Consider the following 25,552-nt stretch of genomic DNA (forward strand, 5'->3'; position numbering starts at 1 on the left):
ATACTTTGATTGCTCCAAAAAAATTTCAACTTTTCGGTAATTTCTCTCTCTTTTTTTACATGTACTCACTTTTTTTTCACTCAAAACCTACATGCTTAAGCAGGGGCGCTTAACTTCAACCCTTATTGGTTAAGGTAGTAGCCTATGTGCAATGACTACATAAGCTTTCCTGGATACATTTCAAGTACAGGCTGCTAAACATATTGCATCCCTCAAACTAAGCGAGACTATGTTTTTGTCCCATGATTTCACTAGAATAAAGGGGGCCACAAATGCACTATAACATATACTGGCTCAACTAAACATTTGAACTCTAATCGGATCATCCCACACTAGCAACTTAAGTTCCAATACTATTACTAGATTAATTATTAGATTATTATTTCAAACCTATGAATTTCTAAAATTTTTAAATTTCTTATATTTTAACTTTTCTAGCAATTTACTTTTTGCTTTTTCGACCCCCTACCCCACACTTAATACATACAATGCCCTCATTGTATGCATAAAATAAATTAAAAAAAAATAAAAAGTGAGAAAAAGGAACAGACTCCCCTGGGATAGTAGTGGCGAGATCGAATTCCAATCGTGCGGATGAAATGTGCATCTCGAATATGGACTTCTTCTAGAAAGGAACTTGGATCTTGAACTCACGAAATATGCAGATGTGCCATGGAATCGAAACTTCAATCTTCAACAAATGTGGTGGAAATCGCATGATGGTGAAGAACAATGTGGGAAAGCATACGTCACATTGCATAATAGAGAAAACGAGCCATAATAATATTCATAATAATTCCAAGAAGAAACGTGGAGAATCATGAAGTAAAATGCAGCAATGGACTTCATTTTTGTGAAACATACGGATTCACGACGTGATGATTAGTACCACGACGTGAGATCGCTAAAAAGCGTATTCTGAATATCCATTGAACTCCGGTTCACGACGTGAACAGGTATGTCACGTCATGAAAACTGGGCGAACAGGAAAAATATATTCCATTTCTTCTTTCAACTGGGAACTTTCACCAATGTCTTCATGGATTAAGACTCTTCCTAAACAATTATTTCTGACTCTTCTCTAACTCTTCTCTCTTGACTCACCCCACACTTATTTCTAATCGTGGGTCTCGACTCTCGACTTTAAACGACGCTTGGCTAGACGCATAGGCTCTTATCTAGACTTTCCTTTCCCGAGACTCCCTTAGCAAATCTGGAAAATGAGAACCAAAAGAAAAAAAAAGTAACATAATACTTTAAATTGTCTTACAATCCAAAACAGATTTCATAAACAAAAGAAAATCCAAACCAACTAAATTAAACTAAAAACTAAAAATAAATAAAAGGAGCAATTGTCATCTTCATCTTCTTGCGCTCCGCTAGTACCTACTCCATCTCCCCTCGGTATCCAAAGTTCTTCCCAAGCCGGGATATACGAGCATTGGGGTGGCACGGTGGTTGGACGTACCACATTCATATAGGAGAACATGGCCTCAAGAATTTGAGTGTTGTAAGTCATCCCGCCGCGAACATTATCCAAATAAGAAGCAACCTGACTTTGAAACGGGTCGGTGGGTACTCCACCCGCATATTGCTGTGCTGCATGACGATCTCTCTCCATGTCTCCCTGGGCTCGCATATTTCTTCGTCGGGGCCTTGGTTGAGGCTGTGCTTCTGGGTTCCCATGTTGTTACTCATCATCCTCCGGGGGTATCACATATCTGATGGGTTTTGAGCATTCTAACACTCCTATGGTGTACATGCAACCCTAGAAACCTTGGATCTATGTTTGACTAAGATACATGCAAATAATTATTTTTCCAAGGTTCTTATCCTAACTAGCATGGCATGGGATACTTGAATCAAATAAAACTAGTAGAATTACTTACCTTGTAGTAGGAGTTGATTGCTTGGAGTTTGAGAGCCTAGCACCAATAATGTGGATGCCTCAAATGGAAGTCACAAATCACCACAAACTTGGAAACTTGAGAGAATAGTCACAAACTTCTTGAAATCGGCCCTCTTGGTTTACACACATCAACTAGTGTTATTTCAAGAACCAAATCCTCCTTTATATAGTGTGGTGGATTAGGGTTACATCCATGTAAACCCTAATACCCATGTCTTTTCATTTCCATGAGATCCATGGGTTAAAGCTCCATGGAGTATCCATGGACTTTCCATGCAAGCCTAGCCCATTCCAAATAAGAATTAGCCCACACTATATAAATACAAGAGCCCATATTTAATTAGTCATACTTTTTATCTCTAAATTAATTCTAAATTAATTATAGATCAATACAAATTAAATAATATGATTTTATATTAATATATTAGGACTTATAATATATTAATAAATCATAACTTATATTATTCTCAAACGATTATCCATAAATTGTTCGGGTGAAGTGCAACCCAAATGGACCATGCCGGGTCGGGTCAAGTACATACCAAATATAGTTATGGACTTAGACACTATATCCAACAGTCTCCCACTTGGATAAGTCTAATAACTATAGTTGCAAGTATGACTTCAGGAACCGATCAGCAATCGTAGCTCTTTAAACTCTGTTGAACTATGAAGCGCCATTTTAGATAAGTGATCATATAATCCTCTGTTCTAGATATCAGCCGGACAAATACATGGAACATGGTCTTGCTTATAGTCCAGCATTTGTTTCCCGATTTTCGATTTGTTTGACATAGAACTTAACTGAACACATCAATTTAGTTCTGACCGGGCCCGATACATAGGTCAAAACAAAATCATCAAGGGGCCCAGATATCGCTTCTAATTCTACAAGGAACAGATAAACTTCGACTCATATGTTTGCTCTACTACTTGTTGAATTACACACAAAAGCACGGTTTATAACATCGAGTTACCAATGCGTTTTCGTGCAATCAATGCATAACCAACTCCTAGGAAACAAATCATATCTCTAGGTTTGAAGACTTATATGATATTACCGTCTCACGATCACTCGAGATAAATTCCATGAAGTGATACAAGTGAGCGTGGGTTGAATCCAATACTCAGAACTTATGAGCACTCATGAGTGCTGTAGCCCCGCTTTGTCTAACATCTTAGACCTCTACAAGCCAACCCATGACAGCCTTGATTCATATCTACTTCCAACATATGACCGACTGTGGAGAGTTTGAATAATATGATATAAACCATAACATAATTATTCTGGAAGTCAAAACATGCAAAAAGAAATAATAGTAAACGATTGACAAGAGATAGCAACATTTTACTCATAAATAACAGCTTTTATTTATCATCAAATGTCAATTACATTTTACAAATTTCAAGATTATCTAACTACTAAAACTAATATCATCCTTCAGCCCTATGGTCCGAGCATGCTGGAGATGCTTAGCCTGAGTCAGTCCCTTCGTGAGGGGATCTGCTGTGTTCTCATCCGATGATACCCTCTTTGCCACGAGGATTCCTTCTTCTATTCGATGTCTGATGAAGTGATATTTTCTGTCAATGTGTCTGGATCTCCCATGATCTCTTGGTTCCTTGGCTAAGGCAACCGCACTATTGCTGTCACAGAAAATCTCCATTGGCTCCTTTATAGCTGGTACAACTCCAAGGTCTCCGATGAAGTTCTTTAGCCATATAGCCTCCTTTGCTGCCTCGCTTGCTGCTATATACTCTGATTCACAAGTGGAATCAGCCACTGTCTCCTGCTTGGAACTTTTCCAAGTAATTGCCCCTCCGTTTAGAGTAAAGACCCAGCCCGACTGAGAGCGGAAATTATCCCTGTCAGTTTGAAAGCTAGCATCACTGTACCGTACAACTCTCAAGTCCTCACTGCCACTGAGGGTAAGGACCCAGTCCTTAGTCCTCCGTAGGTACTTGAGGATATTCTTTACCGCAGTCCAGTGTGCCTTGCCAGGGTTCCCCTGATACCTGCTAACCATGCTCAAAGCAAAGGCTACATCAGGTCGAGTACACGTCATAGCATACATGATCGATCCTACAACTAAAACATAAGGTATTCGACTCATTTCTGCTATCTCAGCCTCAGTACTAGGGCTTTGTGTCTTACTCAATCTAGCGTTACTCTGGATGGGTAATTCTCATTTCTTGGAGTTATGCATGTTGAACCTTTTCAACACTTTGTCTACATAGGTGCTTTGACTAAGTCCAATTAGTCTTTTACTCCTGTTTCTCAAAATCCTTATCCCTAGGATATAGGCAGCTTCTCCAAGGTCCTTCATAGCAAAACACTTCCCAAGCCAGGACTTTACTTCCTGCAGGGTTGGGATGTCATTTCCTATGAGTAGTATGTCATCCACATACAGTACCAAAAAGCTGACTATACTCCCACTAGCCTTGATATAGACACAAGATTCATCTTCACTCCTTGAAAAGCCAAATTCTTTGACTTTCTCATCAAAGCAAAGATTCCATCTGCGAGGTGCCTGTTTTAATCCATAAATGGATTTCTCGAGCTTACACACTCTACTGGGGTACTCTGTAGTGTCAAAACCCTCTGGCTAAACCATGTAAACATCTTCAGCCAACTTTCCATTAAGGAAAGCGGTTTTGACATCCATTTGCCATATTTCATAATCATGAAATGCAGCAATGGCTAACAGAACCCTAATAGACTTAATCTTGGCCACTGGTGAAAAGGTCTCATCATAATCAACTCTTGGAGTTTGAGAATAACCCTTTGCAACCAGTCGTGCCTTATAAGTGTGTACATTACCATCCATGTCGGTCTTCTTCTTGAAGATCCATTTGCACCCAAGTATCTTACGATCAGGTACATTGTCAACCAAGTTCCAAACTTGATTGTCATACATGGACTGTATCTCGCTATCCATAGCCTCTTTCCATTTAGCAGCCTCAGGGCCTGTCATGGCTTCCGTGTAGCTGTTAGGCTCATCTAGATTTACCAGTGTGTTATCACTGATAAGTGTCTCACCTTCTGCAGTAATATGAAAACCATAATAATGCTCAGGTGCATTCCTAACTCTGGTGGAACACCTCAGAGGTATAGATTCTTCAGTCGGCTCAACAGGAGTTTCCTCCTCCAGTTGAGGGCTAGGGTTTGAGGTTCCTTCACCACTTGACTCTTGAATTTCCTCAAGGTCAATTTGCTTCCCACTGTCTCCTTGGCTCATGAATTCTCTCTCTCGAAAGAATCTTCTTCTTGCTACAAAGACCACATTATCACTGGGTCTGTAGAAGATGTAACCAAAGGATTTCTGTGGGTAGCCGATGAAAATACACCTTTCGCTTCGGGGTTCGAGCTTATCGTGAGTCTCGCGTCTCACGAAAGCCTCGCAACCCCAAATCTTGATGTGGTCTAGATTGGGAACTTTTCCAGTCCACACCTCGTGAGGTGTTTTGGCAACCTTCTTTGTAGGGACTAGATTAAGGATATGGGCGGCAGTCTCTAAGGCATACCCCCAAAATGAGATTGGTAGCGAAGCTCGACTCATCATGGAACGAACCATGTCCAACAAGGTCCGATTGCGCCTCTCAGCTACACCATTCAACTATGGTGTCCTAGGAGGTGTCAATTGTGAGACAATCCCACATTCCTTAAGATAGTCAAGGAACTCAGTACTAAGATACTCACCACCATGATCGAATCGAAGCATCTTAATGTTCCTGCCCAACTGATTCTCCACTTCTTGCTTAAACTCTTTGAATTTCTCAAAGGTTTCTGACTTATGCTTGATTAGGTAGACATATCCATATCTACTAAAATCATCAGTAAAAGTCACATAGAACCGATTAGCATCTCTTGTGGCGGTTCTGAAGGGTCTACACACATCCGTGTGTATGAGGTCCAACAAACCTTCACCCCTAGCACAAGTGCCAGTAAAAGGTGACTTTGTCATTTTACCAAGCAAACAAGATTCACAACTATCATCTGACTTTAGGTCAAATGACTCCATGACTCCATCCTTTTGGAGTTGGCCTATGCGTTTCTTGCTTACATGTCCAAGACGACAATGCCATAAGGATGCTTTATCTAAGCTAGTGGAAGAGTTAATACACAATACATTATTTCCTAGACTATCTACAACAGATACAGTTTCATACATGCCATCACAAGGTAATGCTTTAAAATAAAGAACATTATTAAAGAAAGCATCAATACTACCATTATTATTATCAAAATAAAAGGTAAAATCTTGTTTATACAATGCATGAAAGGAAATAACATTTCTTGCCATTTCTGGCGAATAATAACATTTATTCAAATCTAATGTAAACCCACTATTTAGCACTAAGGAATAAACTCCTATCTTGGTGACAGGTGAAGCTTTCCTGTTTCCCATGATCAAGTTTATCTTTCCCTGCTCCACATTCTCACTTCTTTTTAGTCCCTACAAATCACAACATATGTGAATACCACAACCTGTATCAAGGACCCAAGACTTAGAATGAGGTGAGTTATTAGACAATATAGTGTATATACATGCATGGTTGGGTTTTACTTTCCCATCCTTCAAATCTTGCTGGTACTTTGGGCAGTTTCGCTTCCAGTGCGACTTTTCATGGCAATAAAAGCATTCAGCCTCATTAGGGTTAGCAGAAGGAGTGACAAAACCTTTCTTGGTTTTGCTTTAAGAGGAGCCTTCAAGGGTCTTACCCTTGGTACCCTTAGAAGGGTTCTTTCTCTTCTTCCCTTTGCCATGCCCGATTGCCAAGACATTGGCCGCAGTTGGAGTAGGAGTAGGAGTAGTAACAACCGACTTACCCTTTAGACCACTTTCGGCGGTCTTCAAGAGTCCTTGAAGTTTGCTGAGGGTGACTTCTTCCTTGTTCATGTGATATGTCATGCGGAATTGATCATAACACGATGGCAAGGAGTGCAAAATGATGTCTATTGCTAACTCCTCAGGGAAGTTCACATTCAGCTTCAGTAAACGGTCCACATACCTTTGCATTTTCTGCATGTGGCCCGTGATGGGTTCACGATCCTTCATTCGGGTTGTTATCATGGAGGAGATTATTTCATATCGCTCTTGACGAGCACTTTGATGGTAGCGGTCCATCAAGTCCTGGTGCATCTCAAAAGGATAACAGTCCTCATAGGACTTTTGGAGCTCGGCTGTCATGGTGGCCATCATGATGCATGCCACTTTTGTAGCATCTCTTTCATGTACCTCATATTCAGCAAGCTCTTCAGGAGTAACAGTTGGCTCGGGTACCTTCAGCTCCTTGTCGAGAACATATTCTTTGTTCTCATACCGAGTGACCATCCTGATGTTTCTGATCCAATCTGTAAAGTTGTACCCATCAAAGATGACTCTCCCACAAAGATTCATGAGAGAGAAGGAGCTAGTAGGGTTTGAGCCAGAAGCATTGTTATTGGAAGACATCTGAAAAGAAGAGGGAATAGATTAGATTAGATATAGAGATAGTCCTTAACAAAACACCCAAATGTAATATTAAGGCTAGGACCCATGACAATATTTTATAACTTAGAGGAGGGATGCCGTAATCTAAGCTATAAGATATTTGAAGGTAGGTGAATGACGATTCACCAATTTCCACCATGAAAAACGAAATATTTAATTAGGTTTTAATTGGTTTAGAAACTCCTAGATTCTTTGAGATTCATTGAACTTTTTTCAATGGCATGTTTTAATCTCGAGTGTGCCCTTCAATTTTTGTGACTGGGATGCCGAGGATCACAAAACAAGGTGTGAAGTAACCATGCAAATTACTTGGTACCCTTAATGTATTACCCCTCAATCGATGTGCCGGTTAACCACACACGCTCCATCGATACTATGATAAACATTAAGTCACCCTTTACCTACCTTGTTAAGTTCAAGTTAGTGTGCCGGTTAACCACACACGCTCCACTAACGACTTAAACAAAGTGTAAAGTGTAATTTCATGGATTAGCACCTTATTCACATTTTCCTAAAATAACTAAGATTGGGAATTCAATAAAGTTTAGTTACTTTAGTATTATCATTATACTTTTAATGAGAATTTATAAGTCCTTGTCCTACCCGTTCGGCTAACGACCCTCCACCGATCAAGGAAGCGGTGGGTGAGAGTGGACACCCATTAAGTTGCCATTTTATAGGCAACAACCTTATACCCCCTTATAGACCGGCTTCGTGAATGAGGCGTACTAGCGGTAAGACGACTTGATCTTATACATATATAAATATTATTAAACTTATAATATTATAAAGTATAAGGGTTGAATTTTAACTTTTAAAATTCTAGGGGTTGGAACTAAAGTTTTTAATATGACTTTACATGTTCCAAAACTTGAGGGCAAGTTTTGTAAACTTTCAAAACTTTTCATTTCTCATAACTTATGAGTTAATGGTTATTAAAAATGAAGACTCTTCATTTTTTGTAACCTATGTGTTCTTTTAATGGTTACTTATAAATGTGACTTTTGGTTATCCATAACTTAAGAACTAGTTATGGACTCCATTAAAACACATAAAGATCAAGAATTAATCTAATCAATTATTAGCACATAATTTCTATGATCTTCTAAAGTCATATGTTTATGAATGTTCATATCAAAAATTTCAAGAATCGTAAGTACATATACAAAACTTGAAATTTTGATACGAGCTTTTGAACAAAACTTCGATTTTCAAGTTTTTTTTTTTTTTTTTTTTTTTTTTTTTTTTTGCATCAAGTATCAAATAAACAAACCAGGCTCTGATTGATACCACTGATGGGTTTTGAGCATTCTAACACTCCTATGGTGTACATGCAACCCTAGAAACCTTGGATCTATGTTTGACTAAGATACATGCAAATAATTATTTTTCCATGGTTCTTATCCTAACTAGCATGGCATGGGATACTTGAATCAAATAAAACTAGTAGAATTACTTACCTTGTAGTAGTAGTTGATTGCTTGGAGTTTGAGAGCCTAGCACCAATAATGTGGATGCCTCAAATGGAAGTCACAAATCACCACAAACTTGGAAACTTGAGAGAATAGTCACAAACTTCTTGAAATCGGCCCTCTTGGTTTACACACATCAACTAGTGTTATTTCAAGAACCAAAGCCTCCTTTATATAGTGTGGTGGATTAGGGTTACATCCATGTAAACCCTAATACCCATGTCTTTTCATTTCCATGAGATCCATGGGTTAAAGCTCCATGGAGTATCCATGGACTTTCCATGCAAGCCTAGCCCATTCCAAATAAGCATTAGCCCACACTATATAAATACAAGAGCCCATATTTAATTAGTCATACTTTTGATCTCTAAATTAATTCTAAATTAATTATAGATCAATACTAATTAAATAATATAATTTTATATTAATATATTACGACAAATCCCGGGTGTGATGATGCTCCACAAGTAGATCTAGCTGCCTTCTTTCCTAAAAACCGCGCAAGCATATAAGGAATATCACAACAAATCCCGGGTGTGATGATGCTCCACAAGTAGAACAAATTTTGGATGGGCACCTTATCTCCATGATGTTTGTGATTAACAGAAAAAGTAATGAGGCGATGCAAAAATCGATGAACAGGACTCCTAAATTGTCCCTCACTTGCATCATGAGGATTATACTAGTGATTTGAGATGGTCCTCCAGAATTGGACATCTAAAGTTCCGGGGGTAAAATCCCGAACGCACCCTTGCAAGAATGGCACAAAAAATGGTGATTGCGTTTCCACCTCGGTGTATAAGCCCATACGCCATGCAAACTCGCGAAGACTGCACTCGCGATACACCCCTCCTAACCGAAAAACAAGTGCCCGGTTGTAGTCAAAATCAATGGTCCTTTCCTCAAAGCTCACGGTAGCGAAAAACTCTACCGACAACTCCTGATAGACGGGCTCTTGAATAGCGAAAAGATTTCTCCAACCATTGCAAGTAAATGTAAAGCCATCTCCTTCAAACACTTTTGTCCAATATCTCTCCAACTCCAAAACCATGGCAACCCCACGAAGCCATCCCCAATCCACAGTAGGTGCAATTGCAAATTCGCGGTTGTATAACCATCCCAACCGATTTTCATAGTTGCTCAACAAAGCACGGGATAGGTTTTGGGGAAACCGGTATAACGGATGAATGCTCGCAACATTAATAGGGTCATTCTCCTGCTGGACTGCTCTTCTAGGACCCATGTTCCTGCAATGACCAAAAACAAGCAAAACAAAAGCAAACACCCAAGATGTGTCATTATAAAAAACACAACTAGAAATCTGTTCGCCCAGGCTTCACGACGTGAACTGGCGTTTCACGTCGTGAACCATAGTCGAGTCGTGAATCTGGAATGTTCAACATATGGTCAAAATCCATCAAAAATTGTACTTAGGATTTCTTTATTCCACTAATCTAAGGCCATGCATCCCGAAAATACTAACTAATCCAATCAATTTTGGGATTTTTACATCTACATAAACCCTAACCTCTAAAATGCATATAATGTGAACAATAGCAACAATAGTATATGAAATACTTACCAAATGTAGTTAAGAAACAAGAGATGCAAGCAATTTAGAAGAAAAGTAGAAGAAAATCAGCTGTGTGGTTCTTTGTCTCCGTTCGTGTGCACACATGAGTAAACAAATGGGAGTGGGTCAAAGTGTTTGGTATAACTGGTCCCCCTCCCCCCCCCCCCCGGTGACTTTTTAAAGGTCACGACGTGAATTGTGAATTCACGACGTGAATGTGTTGTTGGGCTAAAAATATCCGGTCCAAGTTACAGTTACACTTAATGGGCTTCAGAACTGGGCTACACTATCTCACCCCCGTAATTAAATATAATTCACGACGTGAAGCAGATGCCCACGACGTGAATATAGTCTGGACCAAAAATAATTTAGATGATGATACTTATTTATTCTAATTGTTTACAACTCAATTTAGGGACCCCACACTCAGTGTTCTATCATGCACAAAATGATTCATATGATACAATTGATTTTCCTAAAAACTAAAATAAAATGCAAAAACTAAAAGGAAAAGAAAAGAAAATTCAAACCGAACTCGGGTTGCCTCCCGAGAAGCGCTTCTTTTTGATGGAATCGTGAGCTGGACTCCGTGCCTCCTACGTTGAATCGTCTGAAAAGTCCACCACCAACTGAATCTTCTGCTCCTTCCATTTCTTCTTGTAAGCTTGGACACGTCTAATATACACCTTCTTCGAGTTCTCCTTTTTAGCTTTCACCTCGTCTACATCAAGCTTTATTTTAATCCCTTTAGTCTCTAATTTTTCTTCACTATTCTTAAGCTCCATGGGAACCTTCTCTTCTTTCATCACTGGACTTGTCTCCCTAGAAGTAACCTCGTCTTCATCACTTGCCAAATCATCGCCTTCCTCACTCACCAAAGATGTTGGAGTTTTATAGGCATTCACCTCAAAAACAAGTGGAATGGATGCTCTTGGTTTGGTGCGTTTGACTTGATGAATTGTCTTGATTTCTTCCTCCATGAGTTTCTCCAATTCTTCAAGTTCATTCTCTTCATCAATATTGAATACCTCACCTTGAACATCATTTCCTTGGAAACCATCTTGAACTCCAAAAGTTTCCTCCTCATCACCAACTCTCAAAGTAAGCTTGGATTCACGAACATCTACCAAGGCTCTAGCAGTATTAAGTAGAGGGTGACCAAGAATGATTGGGACATTGATATCTTCTTTCATATCCATAACCACAAAATCAACTGGGAAAACGATTTTCCCAATTTTCACAAGAATATCTTCTACAGTCCCCCTAGGATGAGTCACTGAACGATTGGCCATGTGAATGGTCATTTTTGTAGCCTTCATCTTCTGAATATGCAACTTCTGATAAAAGGAATAAGGCATCAAATTTATGCTAGCCCCAGAATCAGCTAAAGCATAAGTCTTTAAATTATTTCCAAACTCACATGGAAGAGTTAGGCGTCCAGGATCTCCCATCTTCTTAGGTAACTCTCCCATCACTACTTTTGAAATTTGTTCACTTAGAATAACCTTAGAAGTCTTCTTTAACTGCTGATGAGTGTCTATTAAATATTGTAGTAACCTTGCATATTCGGGAATTTTGGATAATGATTCGACAAATGGAGTATTAATTGGAATATCCTCTACTTGCTTGATAAACTCCAAATGATCCCTTTCCAGTGGACTAAGATTAGCTCGAGACGGAAACGGTAAAGGCGGACGATAAACCGGAAAGGTTTCGGAAATTTTCTGTTCAGACAGGGTACACGACGTGAACATAAGAGGTTCACGTCGTGACTTCAGTGTTTCAGCAATATTTTTATTTTCGAGCTTTGGCTTCTTCGGCTTTGGATCGGATTGCCTCGGCTCCACTTCAAGTGCTTCTAAGAACTTAGAGATTGCCTCTCTTCAGTTTCGATCATCATAGCATGGGATTGAGCATTCTTTTCGGGAAATTGTGAGGATAATTTGTTGCTCACCAAAGTAGTTAGTTGACCAATTTGGACTTCGAGATTATGGATCGATGCTTGATGATTTCTTAATGAAGCTTGCTGGTCAATCATCATTGTCTACTGTTCTTTTATCATTTTCATGTGTTCCTTCAGCACTGCATCAGTATCATCGTGTCTTTTCTCAGAAGCTTCCATAAATCGGGTCAACACGTTTTCCAAATCTACTTTCTTCTCAGCTGGTGGTTGCTCTTTTTGGTAGAAGCCTCGACCAGTCTGCTTATATTTCTCTTCCTTCTGCTTCTTGTATTCATCATATGGCAGCCACTCCTTCTTTGGTTTTCTCCAATCTTCATCATACTTATCCCCAATCGAGTAGCAAACTTGAGCATTCTTGTTCCCATATTCATCCAAGTTGCAATCCTTAGTGAAGTGTGGACCATTACACTTTTCACATCTAAATCTTATAGCATGAATTGATTGGTCCATTTTTGTCATTCTCCTGTCCATTGTATCAAGCATGCCCATTACAGCAGCCATGTCTGCAGAATTTCCACCCCCGCTTCCTTTAACTCCTTCATTTCTTGGATAATGGTACTCACGAGAATGCTTTGCAAATTCTTCAACTAACTCCTTAACCTCCCTTGGATTTTTCCTTGTCAGTGGCCCTTAAGAATCAAGGATTTGCCTTGTCAAGACATTCACCCCATCATAGAATATGGACACCTCTTGTTGAATGTTTAGGTCATGTTGAGAACAATTCCTTAGCAACCCTTTGTAGCTCTCCCATGCCTCATAAAGTGACTCCCCTGGCTGTTGCTCAAAATTGCCTATCGCCTTTTTGAGTTTAGCTATCTTTGATGGTGGGCAAAATTGATCCAAAAATTGTTCGCGCATCTGAGCCCAAGTAGTGATTGCACCAGGTGGAAGTGTTTTTAACCAATCTTTCGCAGCTCCCTTAAAAGTAACGGGAAGCATCCTTAGCAAGACGGTATATCTATTAACATTCAGGACGTTGAAATAATCCGCAATGTCATTGACCTCATCTAGATGCTTAAAAGCATCCTCATGATCTTTTCCATAAAATGTAACATCCTTAAGTGCAGTAAGGATGTGTCCCTTTAGCTCGAATGTGGCAGTGGCATGAATCGCGGGTTGTACTAACCCTGTAGCAACATCGTCTCAAATTCGCTTCTTGTAAGCTCCCATTGACATCTCTTCAATGTTCGCCATCTCGTTTCTTGGCTCGTCTTCGGGTTCGATCGTATATAGTCCAAACTCAGCCTCGGATTCGTATTCAGATTCGTTTGGTATAGGAATTGGATCTAAACTTTCTATCTTGCTCTTGTCCTTTAAAGATGAACTCGATTCTCCCGTTTTCTTTCCGAACTTCTTTGTAAAGACAGATTTGAGATCTTGGAAAGGTTTCTTCTTTGGTGTTTGGTTCACTTCTGCGTTTTTATCCGTCTTCTTGTGAAGGGCTGACTCTGGATCTTCATAGTGGTGGCACAAAAGGTGTGTTGGAATCTCTGGTCATGAACTTCTACAAAATAAACAAAAATAAAAACGTAAATCTGAACTAAAATTAACTAAAAGTAGCCTACTGACTGGTTACCACGACGTGGTAAAGATCACCACCTCGTGTTGTCGCAGAAAATTAAATAGAAAGAAAAAAAACAAAGAAAACATAAAATCTACTGAACTCACGTCGTGAGCTTAAGGCTCACGTCGTGAGTTGGGTACTGGAACAAAAAAATTAAGCTGAAAAGTAACTTTTTGCAAGTTTTACCCCACAAAAAGGATCGATTAACCTAAAGCAAATAAATCAACTAACAATTAAGTCGTCCCCCGGCAACGGCGCCAAAAACTTGATGTGTGCAAATAGCTACACCTAATTTTATATTTATAACCTAACTAACATAACTAACTAAATTGCACCTAGGCAGTGTACCTAGTCAAATTATAGAATAGTCGGGTAAGTCGGGTGTCGAACACAGGGAACGGTTTTGACTAATTAATCTATCTACTACTAAATTAACCTAATTACTAACAAAGAAGTGGGATTTATCTAATTTTGCAAGTTTAGATCAACGTAATTCTTTAACACAAATTCAATCAATAAACAAAACACTTCTGTTAGTTCGAATCCATTTCCCCTCAATGGTTTATAAATTAGCTATGACAATTACTGTTGGTTACCAATTAAGATAGTATTAGGAATTTATTTCTAAATCTACTAACAATAATTAATTCATGTAAATCAAAGTATGTTCACACTTAAGTTAACACGTAATCAATTATTTAATGGATTGGAGCTATGTAAGATTGATTAACAAAACACAATTATATTCATAATTTGAGTTCTCTAGCACAGCCTAATTCAATAATTAATTGCTTAACTAAGATTGGTTCGATCCTAGCTCTAATAATTTAATATTCACTAAATTACCAGGTATTCTAATTCATGCAAATTAATGGTCATCAACTACACATAATAAGAAATCAAAGCAATCAAATACTAAATCAAACATGCTAGGTTCAATCAATCCAACATGAGTCTTAACCAACAAGTAAATCAAAGCTAAAGTATTACACCATGAGCTCCAGCTTCATCTAGCTAACAGAAGCAGCTAGATTTAGCTGGACATACTAGCTAACAAACACAAATAACTCATATTCAAAGACTAATTAAAGTGTACCAAAACTAGAATCTAATTATGAACTTCTCTTCTCCGTTGGTGTTGAAAGCCAATTCCAGACCACTTCTCCTTCTGCAATTCGTCTCCAGGAACTCCCTTAATTAGCCAAAAGTCCCAAAAGTCGTAATGATCACGATTTTATATAATTATCTCAAAATTTTCTCCTCACGTCGTGAATGGGAAATTCACGTCGTGACTTAACAAGAATCCTTATCGGGCAAGGATTTTTACTCTGCGCGTATTTATCCTCCAGAATATTCATGTCACGTCGTGATCTTGTAGTTCACGTCGTGATTGAAGCTGATTTCGTGGGTTTTTCATTCTTTTGAGTCTTCATCTTCCAAAGTTCCATCTTTTGACGCTTTTAGTCCTTTTCTTCAAAATGTCTTTTATTTGGCTGTAATATATATTTTAACCTTATAAGTACCATTATTCAATGCAAATAACCAAAATATCAATAAATATATAAGTAAATATTGCCTAAAAACATGTATAAATTTGGCAATATCAATAGCCGATATCGAAGTTCCTAAACGCCTCCAAACTCCCAGCATGAAGCTATATGATGGAACTACAGATCCTGAAGAGCGTATAGCCCAATACAGAGAAAGGATGGAGATCATTCCCATCCCAGGGAACTTGAAGGAGGCTTGCCTATGCAAAGGCTTTGGTTCGACTCTTACATGATCAACCCTCAAATGGCTACTAAACGTTCCCCCATACTCTATTACTTAATTTGCACACTTAGTCAATATCTTTAATAACCAATTTTCTTGCAGTGGAACCTTCGAGAAGATCACTAGTGATCTCTACCGGGTGGTTCAGGATCCTAAGGAAAAACATAGGGACTTTTTTAACAAGTGTGGCAGGGAAGCTCTGAGCATCCCCAACATTGACATGTCCACCGCTGTGGAAGCTTTTAAAATGGGATTAAGAAAGGATTCACCCTTCTACGAAGACCTTGTGATGACCCCATGCAAAAGATTGGATGAAGTCAGGTGTTGGGCATTGAGGTTCATAAGGCTCGAAGAGGATAAAGATATCCAGAAGAGAAGCAACCCTTCGGATCAGTATGAGAACCACAACAGGAAGGCCGAATCCTCGACTCAAAAATCCTACAAATCGAAGCCATATTCAATACCGGATCATCACTGGATTAATGCCCTTGAAAATGGAGGGGAAGAAGAAGAACTTCCTAAAATCACTGACTATTATTTTTCTGTGGATATTTCAGGTGTAATTCATGCTATGCAGGATCTTGGAGATAAAGCAAGATGGCCAAAGAGAGATAACAAGTCCACCGCTTGGAAAGACAAGTCCAAATGGTGTGCTTACCATGAAGACTTAGGCCACATGATGGAGGACTGCATAGCTCTACGAAAAGAAATCAATTACCTCCTTAGCAAAGGACACCTCAAAGAGATCCTCGAGAGAAAAAAAGAAAAATCCAAGGAAAACAGCTAGGACGATCACAGGATCTCGGATAAACTAGGATCTCCACCCTCTGACGCTAAGATGATTAACGTTATCTCAGGCGGATCTAACATATGTGGTACCTATTATTCTTTGGCTAAAAGACACGCCACGGTCTCCAAAATAGAAAAGGAGGATAGACCACGAAAGAATATCGTGGTTAGCAGTGAAAAATAAATTACATTTCATGAGACTGACAGGGAAGGAATTCAGGATCCTCATCATGACAGACTCATGATTACACTATACATGGCCAACCATTTAGTCAGAAGGATCCTCGTTGACGGAGGATCCTAGGTCAATATCGTACTCCTAGACGCACTGAAAAGAATGAACATCCCAGAATCATAGATAGTAAAAAGATCCTCAGTCCTCATAGGATTTAGCGGGGAAACAAAACACACAGTTGGAGAAATAAAGCTACCAATATACATAGAAGGGGTAAACTCCATACAAAAGTTATGTGTTATTGACACCGTGTCTTCTTATAATGTGATACTAGGTAGACCATGGATCCACGAGATGAAAGCGGTTCCATTAACATACCATCAGTGTGTGAAGATGCACACTCCATGGGGGACAGTGAAGATCATGGGAGATCAATAAGAATCGAAAGAATGCTACAAAACCTCTATGAAATCTACGACCAAACCCCAACAAGCATAACAATTAAGGAAGGGGGCCCGACATGTTCTAGAGACAAAGGAACAAGACGTAAAGGAAGTGCCCCTGGGCATCAAGGATCCTGAAGCCAAGGTCCTCATAGGATCCTCAATGCCTGAGCAGATCGAGTAGGATCTACTGAATTTCTTAAAAACCAGAAGCAAGACATTCGCATGGAAACATGAAGATATGACAGGTATAGACAAGAATATTATTACTCATAAACTTAATATTGATCCTTCTTTCAGACCAATACACCAAAAGAGAAGGAAGTTTGCACCCAAAAGGAATCAAATCATCCAAGAGGAAGTAAAGAAGCTCCTCAAAACAGGGATGATCAAGGAAGTAAAGTTCCCTAGATGGCTAGCTAACGTGGTTGTCGTACAAAAGAAAAACGGCAAATGGAGAGTGTGTGTAGATTACATGGATCTCAACAAGGCTTGTCCTAAGGATCCTTTCCCCCTACCACATATTGACTCTATGATAGATGCGACGGTTGGTGTGACATCCCCTAATTTCTCGGCCAGAAAAGACCGATTTAATTTATGCTTTTTAAAATAAAATCAGAGAAATCTTTTTAAAAGATGTTGCGGAATTGGTCCCCAAAACCACATATGATAAAAGTTTATCAAAACCCTTCTTTAAGAAGGTATATATTTTCCGTATATATCAAAACCTCGGGATGTCATGTTCCGATAGAGATCAAAAGCATAAACAAGACATTATAAGTCTTTCAACAATTATTTACAACTACTGGCCTATAATCCAAAAATCTCTCATCGTCCTCCGACTATGCTCGGGGTCCACTACCTGTAATCATAAAAAGCTGAGTGGGTCAGGCTTGGGAGCCTGGTGAGCATATAGGGTTTTCAACCCACAATAATAATAACTTATTAAGTTCACCAATCAACAATAACCCTGATTACCCATTCCCGTTGTCCTCACTTTACGTCCCTAAACACCTAACACAAGGGACTTAGCCTAAGGAATATCATCGGGTTGGGCACTACTGCTAAGGGGACTCCTCAGCCATACATGTCCTAAAGGCAACCATGAGGGGGATTGGAGTACACCAATGAACATTTAGTTCATCAACACCTACAAGTTGCGAACTTGCTAGTGTACCACTGGACTGTCTAGAAAGGTCCGTGATCGTCATCTATACTCCGCTAGATGACTAAAACGATAACACCAACAACAACACCGACACAGAGGCATCTCATCATTTTAACACCCACCGACTATTTTGTCTACCCATGTTCTACCCAACATATTTGTAGATAAAATACATATACAGTTTAAAACTTGTATAAAACATCTATTCAATAGTCACCTCAAATAAATAATTAACATATTTACACATAACACGTATTTCAAGCTAAATACTTCATATCTATGTGTAAAGTGAAAGTAACTACACACTCACATGTTTTGATGATAATCGGGCAGCAATTCGTTTCCTAAAACGTTCGTTTCTAATAAAACCGGGAGTTTTATTGAGAAACCGGGCTCTGCAAAGGTCGGGCTTCGAAACCGAAAAGATAAATTTTTCGGGCTTCACGAGCACTTCGTGGCGTATTCCGGTGGTTATAATCGATACCGGGGCTTTGGGGGATGTTAATATGAAAGAAATATGAGCTTAGGGGCTAAAATTGACAATTTTCCAAAGTATACCCGGGAGGTCTCGCACCCTCCTATTTATAGGAGCGAGCCTCCTGATCCAACGGCTGAGTAGCGTCCATGTGTCGAAGATCCGAAGCTCGCAGGGGGATGGCTCGCACGTGACTGCGCATGCGAGGGGACTGCTGGCCTCTTGTGATTGGACCGAAGTCCTAGGTCCGAAGTAGGGCATCCGTGGCTTCATGCGAGGGCTCGGTCACGTGTAAGAGGGTACGTGTCGCATCTCTACTGGACCACTTCGGATCAGCTCCCCGGTTCGGATGACTCAGCAACCTTCTTGGACACGCGTCGGATGCGAGGCGAGGACACGTGTCCGGAGTCCACCTTGCGAAATTTCTCGGTTTTAGCAAATTTTCTTGTTTTTCGCGCCAAAAATTCTGCAATCCATAACTTTCGCATACGAGCTCCGTTTTTGACGTTCTTTATATGCACGCGTAGGTAAAATTACGCTCTACAACTTCTGTTTAGACTTTGTCGGCTAATTTTGACTTTAATTTTTATATTATTATTTTTAACAAACCGGACAGGAAATCCGTTAAAAATTCATAACTTCTTTATCCGACGTCCGTTTTCGTCAGACTTTTTACCGTTGTGCTACTATTTATGAGACCTTCAATTCTCGTTTAGGTCGTGTCGGCTAAAAATCACTCGATCTAAAATTCGAGTTTTTAGTTGTCTACTGCTAAGCTGAAACTTCGAAAAATCATAACTTCCTCATACGAAGTCAGATTTGGGTGTTCTTTTTATACCTACTCTCAGTTTAACGAACACTACGAGTTTCATTTAGATCACTAAGGCTAAAAAGTAGTTTATCGAAAACTCACTTTTTACGACATTCAGCACCGAGCCGGTTTTGTCGTGAAACTTCGACAGATCATAACTTCTTCGTTATAACTCGGATTTCGACATTCTTTATATATTTGTAATCCTTGTCACGAATACTACAACTTTCTTAATAGATATCGGCTTTATCTAATATTTATTTTTGACGCTCATTTTTATTCTTAATTAATTAACTCCTAGTAATTAAACATAAAACACATAAAACACATAGAATTCACATAATTCCTTTTTCATTTCTTCAAAATGAGTTACAAAGGTTAACCTAGACTATCACATCAAGATTAATGCCTAGGCTAGAAACACGAGTGTTACAATTCTCTCCCCCTTAGGATGATTCCGTCCCCGGAATCACATATCACCAAACAACTGCGGGTAGCGACTCATCATGTCACTCTCCGTTTCCCAGGTGAGATTTGGTCCATTCGTATGTTTCCAACGTACAAGCACTAAATCAACCATCTTGCGTCGCAACTTCATAGTCTTACGGTCAACGATCGCCTCAGGTTCTTCAATCAACCTCTTGTTTTCATCCAACCTTAACTCAGAAATCGGAATTATGTCGGGCACATCTCCCGTGAACTTCCTCAAATAACACACATGAAATGTGTTATGAATACCCTCCAGTTCTTCCGGTAATTCTAGCTTGTAAGCTTGATTCCCGATCTTCTGAAGAACTTTAAATGGTCCAATAAACCTTGGACTCAACTTTCCCCTTTTACCAAATCTTATAAGTCCCTTCCACGGTGAGACTTTAAGTAAAATCGAATCTCCAACTTCGAAAGATATCGGTTGTCTTTTCTTGTCAGCATAGCTCTTTTGACGATCTTGAGCAGCTAACATCCTTTCCCTTATCACTTTCAACTTTTCAGCAGTCTGATGGACTATTTCGGGTCCCATAAACTGCTTTTCCCCAGCTTCCAGCCAACATGATGGCGTTCGACACCTTTCTCCATACAAGGCATGATAAGGTGCCATCTTAATGCTTGAGTGGAAACTATTATTATAGGAGAATTCTACTAGAGGTAAGTGTTCATCCCAGTTACCTTGGAATTCTAGGGTACATGCTCTCAGCTTATCCTCCAATGTTTGAATTGTTTGTTCGCTTTGACCATCGGTTTGAGGATGGTAAGCTGTACTCAAACACAACTTGGTACCAAATTCCTCTTGTAGACTCCTCCAAAACCGTGAGGTAAAACGGCTGTCACGATCGGATACAATCGTTAACGGAACACCGTGTAGCCTCACAATTTCCTTCACATAAGAATTCGCAAGTTTATCCATAGACCATTTCTCGTTAGCGGCTATGAAATGCGCACTCTTAGTGAAGCGATCAACGACCACCCAAATCATGTCGTGACCGTTCCTTGTTCTGGGCAGTTTAGTCACAAAATCCATGGTAATGTCCTCCCATTTACCCATGGGTACAGGTAAAGGTTCTAAACTCCCATACGGTTTCTGATGTTGTGCCTTAACCCTAGCACAAGTTACACACTCAGCCAGATACCTAGCAACATCGAGCTTCATCGTCGGCCACCAGTAATAGGGTTTTAGATCCCTATACGTTTTCGTACTGCCGGGATGAATCGAGTACATGGTTTTGTGACCTTCTTCCATCAGAAGACCTCTTACTCCTCCTGTCTTAGGTACCCAAATCCTATCTTTGTATACCTTCAATCCTTGACCGTTTGTATCAAACACCAACGTTTTTCCCAAACGTTCCTCCTTCCGGTTATTTTTCTCCAAAGCTTCCTCCTGAGCTTTCCTTATACTTTCCACAATTATTGAGACGACTTCAATTTTCAGCGCTCTTGGCCTTCTCTTTTCAAGATTTACCTTCCGACTGAGAGCATCAACAACAACATTTGCTTTACCAGGGTGGTAAAGTATCTCACAATCGTAGTCCTTGAGTAATTCCAGCCAGCGCCGCTGCCTCATGTTTAATTCCTTCTGATTAAAGAGATATTGAAGACTCTTATGATCAGTGAAAAGTTTGCACTTAGTACCATAAAGATAGTGTCTTCATATCTTTAAGGCGAATACTACCGCTGCCAACTCCAGATCATGAGTTGGGTAGTTCTTTTCATGCTCTTTCAACTGCCTCGATGTATACGCTATCACTTTATCCCGTTGGGTCAGAACACATCCTAACCCAACTCCAGAGGCATCACTATAAACTGCGAAGTCATCAACTCCTTCAGGTAACGAAAGAATCGGTGCTTCATACAATCTCTTCTTCAACTTTTCAAAGGCCTCCTTATGCTTTTCATTGCAAGCATAAGTAGCTCCTTTGTGGGTCAAAGCTGTTAATGGAGTAGCGATCGAAGAAAAGCCTTGGATAAATCGGCGATAATATCCGGCTAATTCTAAAAAGCTTCGAATCTCTGTGGGACTTTTTGGTTGTTCCCACTTCATCACAGCTTCAATCTTTGCTGGGTCAACCATTATTCCATCTTGGTTAACCACATGACCTAAAAATTGGACTTCTTGAATCCAAAATTCAGATTTGGAGAACTTTGCATACAGCTTCTTCTCTTTCAGAACTTCTAGCACTTCACGCAGATGCTTTTCATGCTCCTGCTTGCTTTTCGAATAGATCAAGATATCGTCTATGAATACTATCACGGATTTATCAAGGTATGGTTTACAAACCCTGTTCATCAAATCCATGAAAGCTGCTGGGGCATTGGTTAATCCGAACGACATAACCAAAAATTCATAGTGTCCATATCTTGTTCTGAACGCAGTCTTTTCGATATCCTGCTCCCTCACCTTTAGTTGATGGTATCCTGACCTAAGATCGATCTTTGAGAAATAGCTCGAACCTTGCAACTGGTCGAACAGGTCATCGATCCTCGGCAACGGATACTTGTTCTTTATGGTCGCTTTATTCATATCTCTGTAATCGATGCACATTCTCATGCTCCCGTCCTTCTTCTTTACAAATAACACAGGGGCTCCCCAGGGTGATGAACTAGGTCGAATGAAACCTTTGACCAATAACTCCTGAAGTTGTGTCATAAGTTCTTTCATTTCGGTTGGTGCTTTGGCTATTGGCGTCGTTCCTGGTAACAAGTCGATACGGAACTCCACTTGTCGATCAGGGGGCAATCCGGGAAGATCTTCGGGAAAGACTTCCGGATAATCACACACCACCGGAATATCCTGCACATCCTTCTTTTCCTTCCGAGCATCGATCACGAACGCTAAATATGATGTACACCCCTTGGCCAAACACTTTCTGGCTTTCATTAGGGAAATGATTCCAGAATTTACTCTGCGTTTGTCTCCATACACCATAAACGACTCTTTCCCTGGCGGGTTTACTTTAACTATCTTCTTCCTACACATTATTTCGGCATTATTGGCGCTAAGCCAATCCATTCCTAAAACTATGTCGAAACCATTTAACTCGATAGGCAATAATTCCTCGTGGAACTTATTCCCATCCAAGTCAATGAGGATGTTTTTCATACAATGGCTAACATGTACAAACTTGCCACTAGCAATTTCGACTAATAAAGCATTAACTAGTCTATCAATAGGCAAAGCTAGTTTTCTACCAAATTCATGCGATATAAAGGAGTAATTGGCTCCAGAATCAAACAAAATTTGGGCAGGCAATTCGTTTACGAGAAAGGTACCTGAAGCGACATCGGCTTCTTCTTTCGCAGCTTCGAGTGTCATCTGAAAGGCTCTCGCCTTCGGCTTTGGTGGCAGATTGGGTTTCGCTGCGTCTTTCTTCTTCGGGAAATCCCTCAAAATATGCCCTTCTTCATGGCACCCATGACAGACGTTATTAGTGAAGGTGCATTCATTGGCATAATGCCCTGGCTTTCCGCACTTGTAACAAGTGACTCCCACGCTGCATTTCCCAGCATGTTTCTTCTTACACTTGTCACACCACTTGGCTTCAGCTCCTCCTCCGAATTTTCTCGAACCAGACTTCGAGAATTTGTTCTTTTTATTGGAACCTGACGTTCCTTCAAACTTTCTCTTTTCGCCAACTTCAACCTTGCTGGCGGATCTCCCCTTAATTTTATCTTCAACAGACTTGGCAGCCCAGATAGCTGCCTCCAAAGTAAGTGCCTGACGTACTGGCACCGCATACTCCCATGGAAGTCCCTTTGCATACCTGTCAATTTTCGCCAGCTCACCTGGGACAATACGCAAAGCAAAGTCCATTTTGTCTGTAAAGTTATTCGTATACTCGTCAACGGTCATACTCTCCTTCTTCAATGTTAGAAATTGGTTTTCTAACTCAAGTACGTTTTGGGCCGAGCAGTACTTGCGCTTAAAGTGCACCAAGAACTCTGCCCAAGTCATTTGCAATGGCTCATTAGGGGTTAAGGTTTTCCCCAATGTATTCCACCAATGAGCAGTACTACCCCTGAACTGACGTACTGCAAAAGTGGTTTGTAACTTGCCTTGGCAATCACAAGTCATGAAAGCCAACTCCATTTCCGAGATCCAGTCCATTACTCCGACAGGATCTTCTTTTCCAGTGAAGGTCGATGGCTTGCAAGTCATAAAGTCCTTATACTTGCACCCATTTCTCTCCACTCTGCCCTCGTGGTTATTTCTCCCAACCACAAGCGGTTCACTATGACCAACCGATCTGCTATTGTTCCCTTCTTCAGATCGATCGTCATTTAGTTCACGTCGTTCAACAGGAACTGAAGGTTCATCCCTGTTGTTCAGCAACATTTGCCTCAACTCCTCCCTTTGTTCATCCAACATGGTCTGAATCATAGTTCGTACTCCAGCCATGGTGATGGGTTCGGGTGCAGCTCCTACTATCGGCACCTGTTCCACCACTTGGGGTTGAGGTTGTTGGTTTCTGTTTGCATTTCCCGCTCCACTTCTAGTTCTTGCCATTACAATCTATATACCAAATAAGGCGAATTTAGGTCTTTATCCTTGTTAGACATGTCAATTCCCTTATCACTCCGAAACGTTTACATGTTAGTTCTAATCTCGTAATCATACGCTTAGAATCCTACACACATAAGGTTTCCAGATCCGGTCGGCAACAGACCATAGATCCGAACAAATAATGGCATATATGGCAACATATAGCATTTAGCACATAAAGGCATTTTAGGCACCTTTCCTTAAATAAACTAGTGCTCGTGTCTAAAATATGGTAGACACTCACCTCACAATCATCACTTAGCATTCTAAGTTCAAGTCTAGAAATTCTACAATTTCTTAGTTCGCTTAAACTAATGCTCTGATACCAACTGTGACATCCCCTAATTTATCGGCCAGAAAAGACCGATTTAAATTATGCTTTTTAACATAAAATCAGAGAAATCTTTTTAAAAGATGTTGCGGAATTGGTCCCCAAAACAACATATGATAAAAGTTTATCAAAACCCTTCTTTAAGAAGGTATATATTTTCCATAGATATCAAAACCTCGGGATGTCATGTTCCGATACAGATCAAAAGCATAAACAAGACATTATAAGCCTTTCAACAGTTATTTACAACTACTGGCCTATAATCCAAAAATCTCGCATCGTCCTCCGACTATGCTCGGGGTCCACTACCTGTAATCATAAAAAGCTGAGTGGGTCAGGCTTAGGAGCCTGGTGAACATATAGGGTTTTCAACCCACAATAATAATAACTTATTAAGTTCACCAATTAACAATAACCCTGATTACCCATTCCTGTTGTCCTCACTTTACGTCCCTAAACACCTAACACAAGGGACTTAGCCTAAGGAATATCATCGGGTTGGACACTACTGCTAAGGGGACTCCTCAGCCATACATGTCCTAAAGGCAACCATGAGGGGGATTGGAGTACACCAATGAC

General features: G+C 40.0%; 1 non-coding gene across 1 annotated transcript; it reads left to right on the forward strand.

The window, feature by feature from the left end:
* The first annotated feature begins 13,115 nt into the window (after positions 1-13,115).
* Positions 13,116-13,222, forward strand: LOC145123087 (small nucleolar RNA R71). Its single transcript, XR_013714966.1, has one exon. It is a non-coding gene; the product is annotated as a small nucleolar RNA R71 (small nucleolar RNA).
* Positions 13,223-25,552: the final 12,330 nt, after the last annotated feature.

This window comes from Lactuca virosa, chromosome 6, assembly GCF_052849685.1.
Source record: "Lactuca virosa cultivar CGN04683 chromosome 6, Lactuca_virosa_CGN04683_v6, whole genome shotgun sequence".
Taxonomy (NCBI): Eukaryota; Viridiplantae; Streptophyta; class Magnoliopsida; order Asterales; family Asteraceae; genus Lactuca; species Lactuca virosa.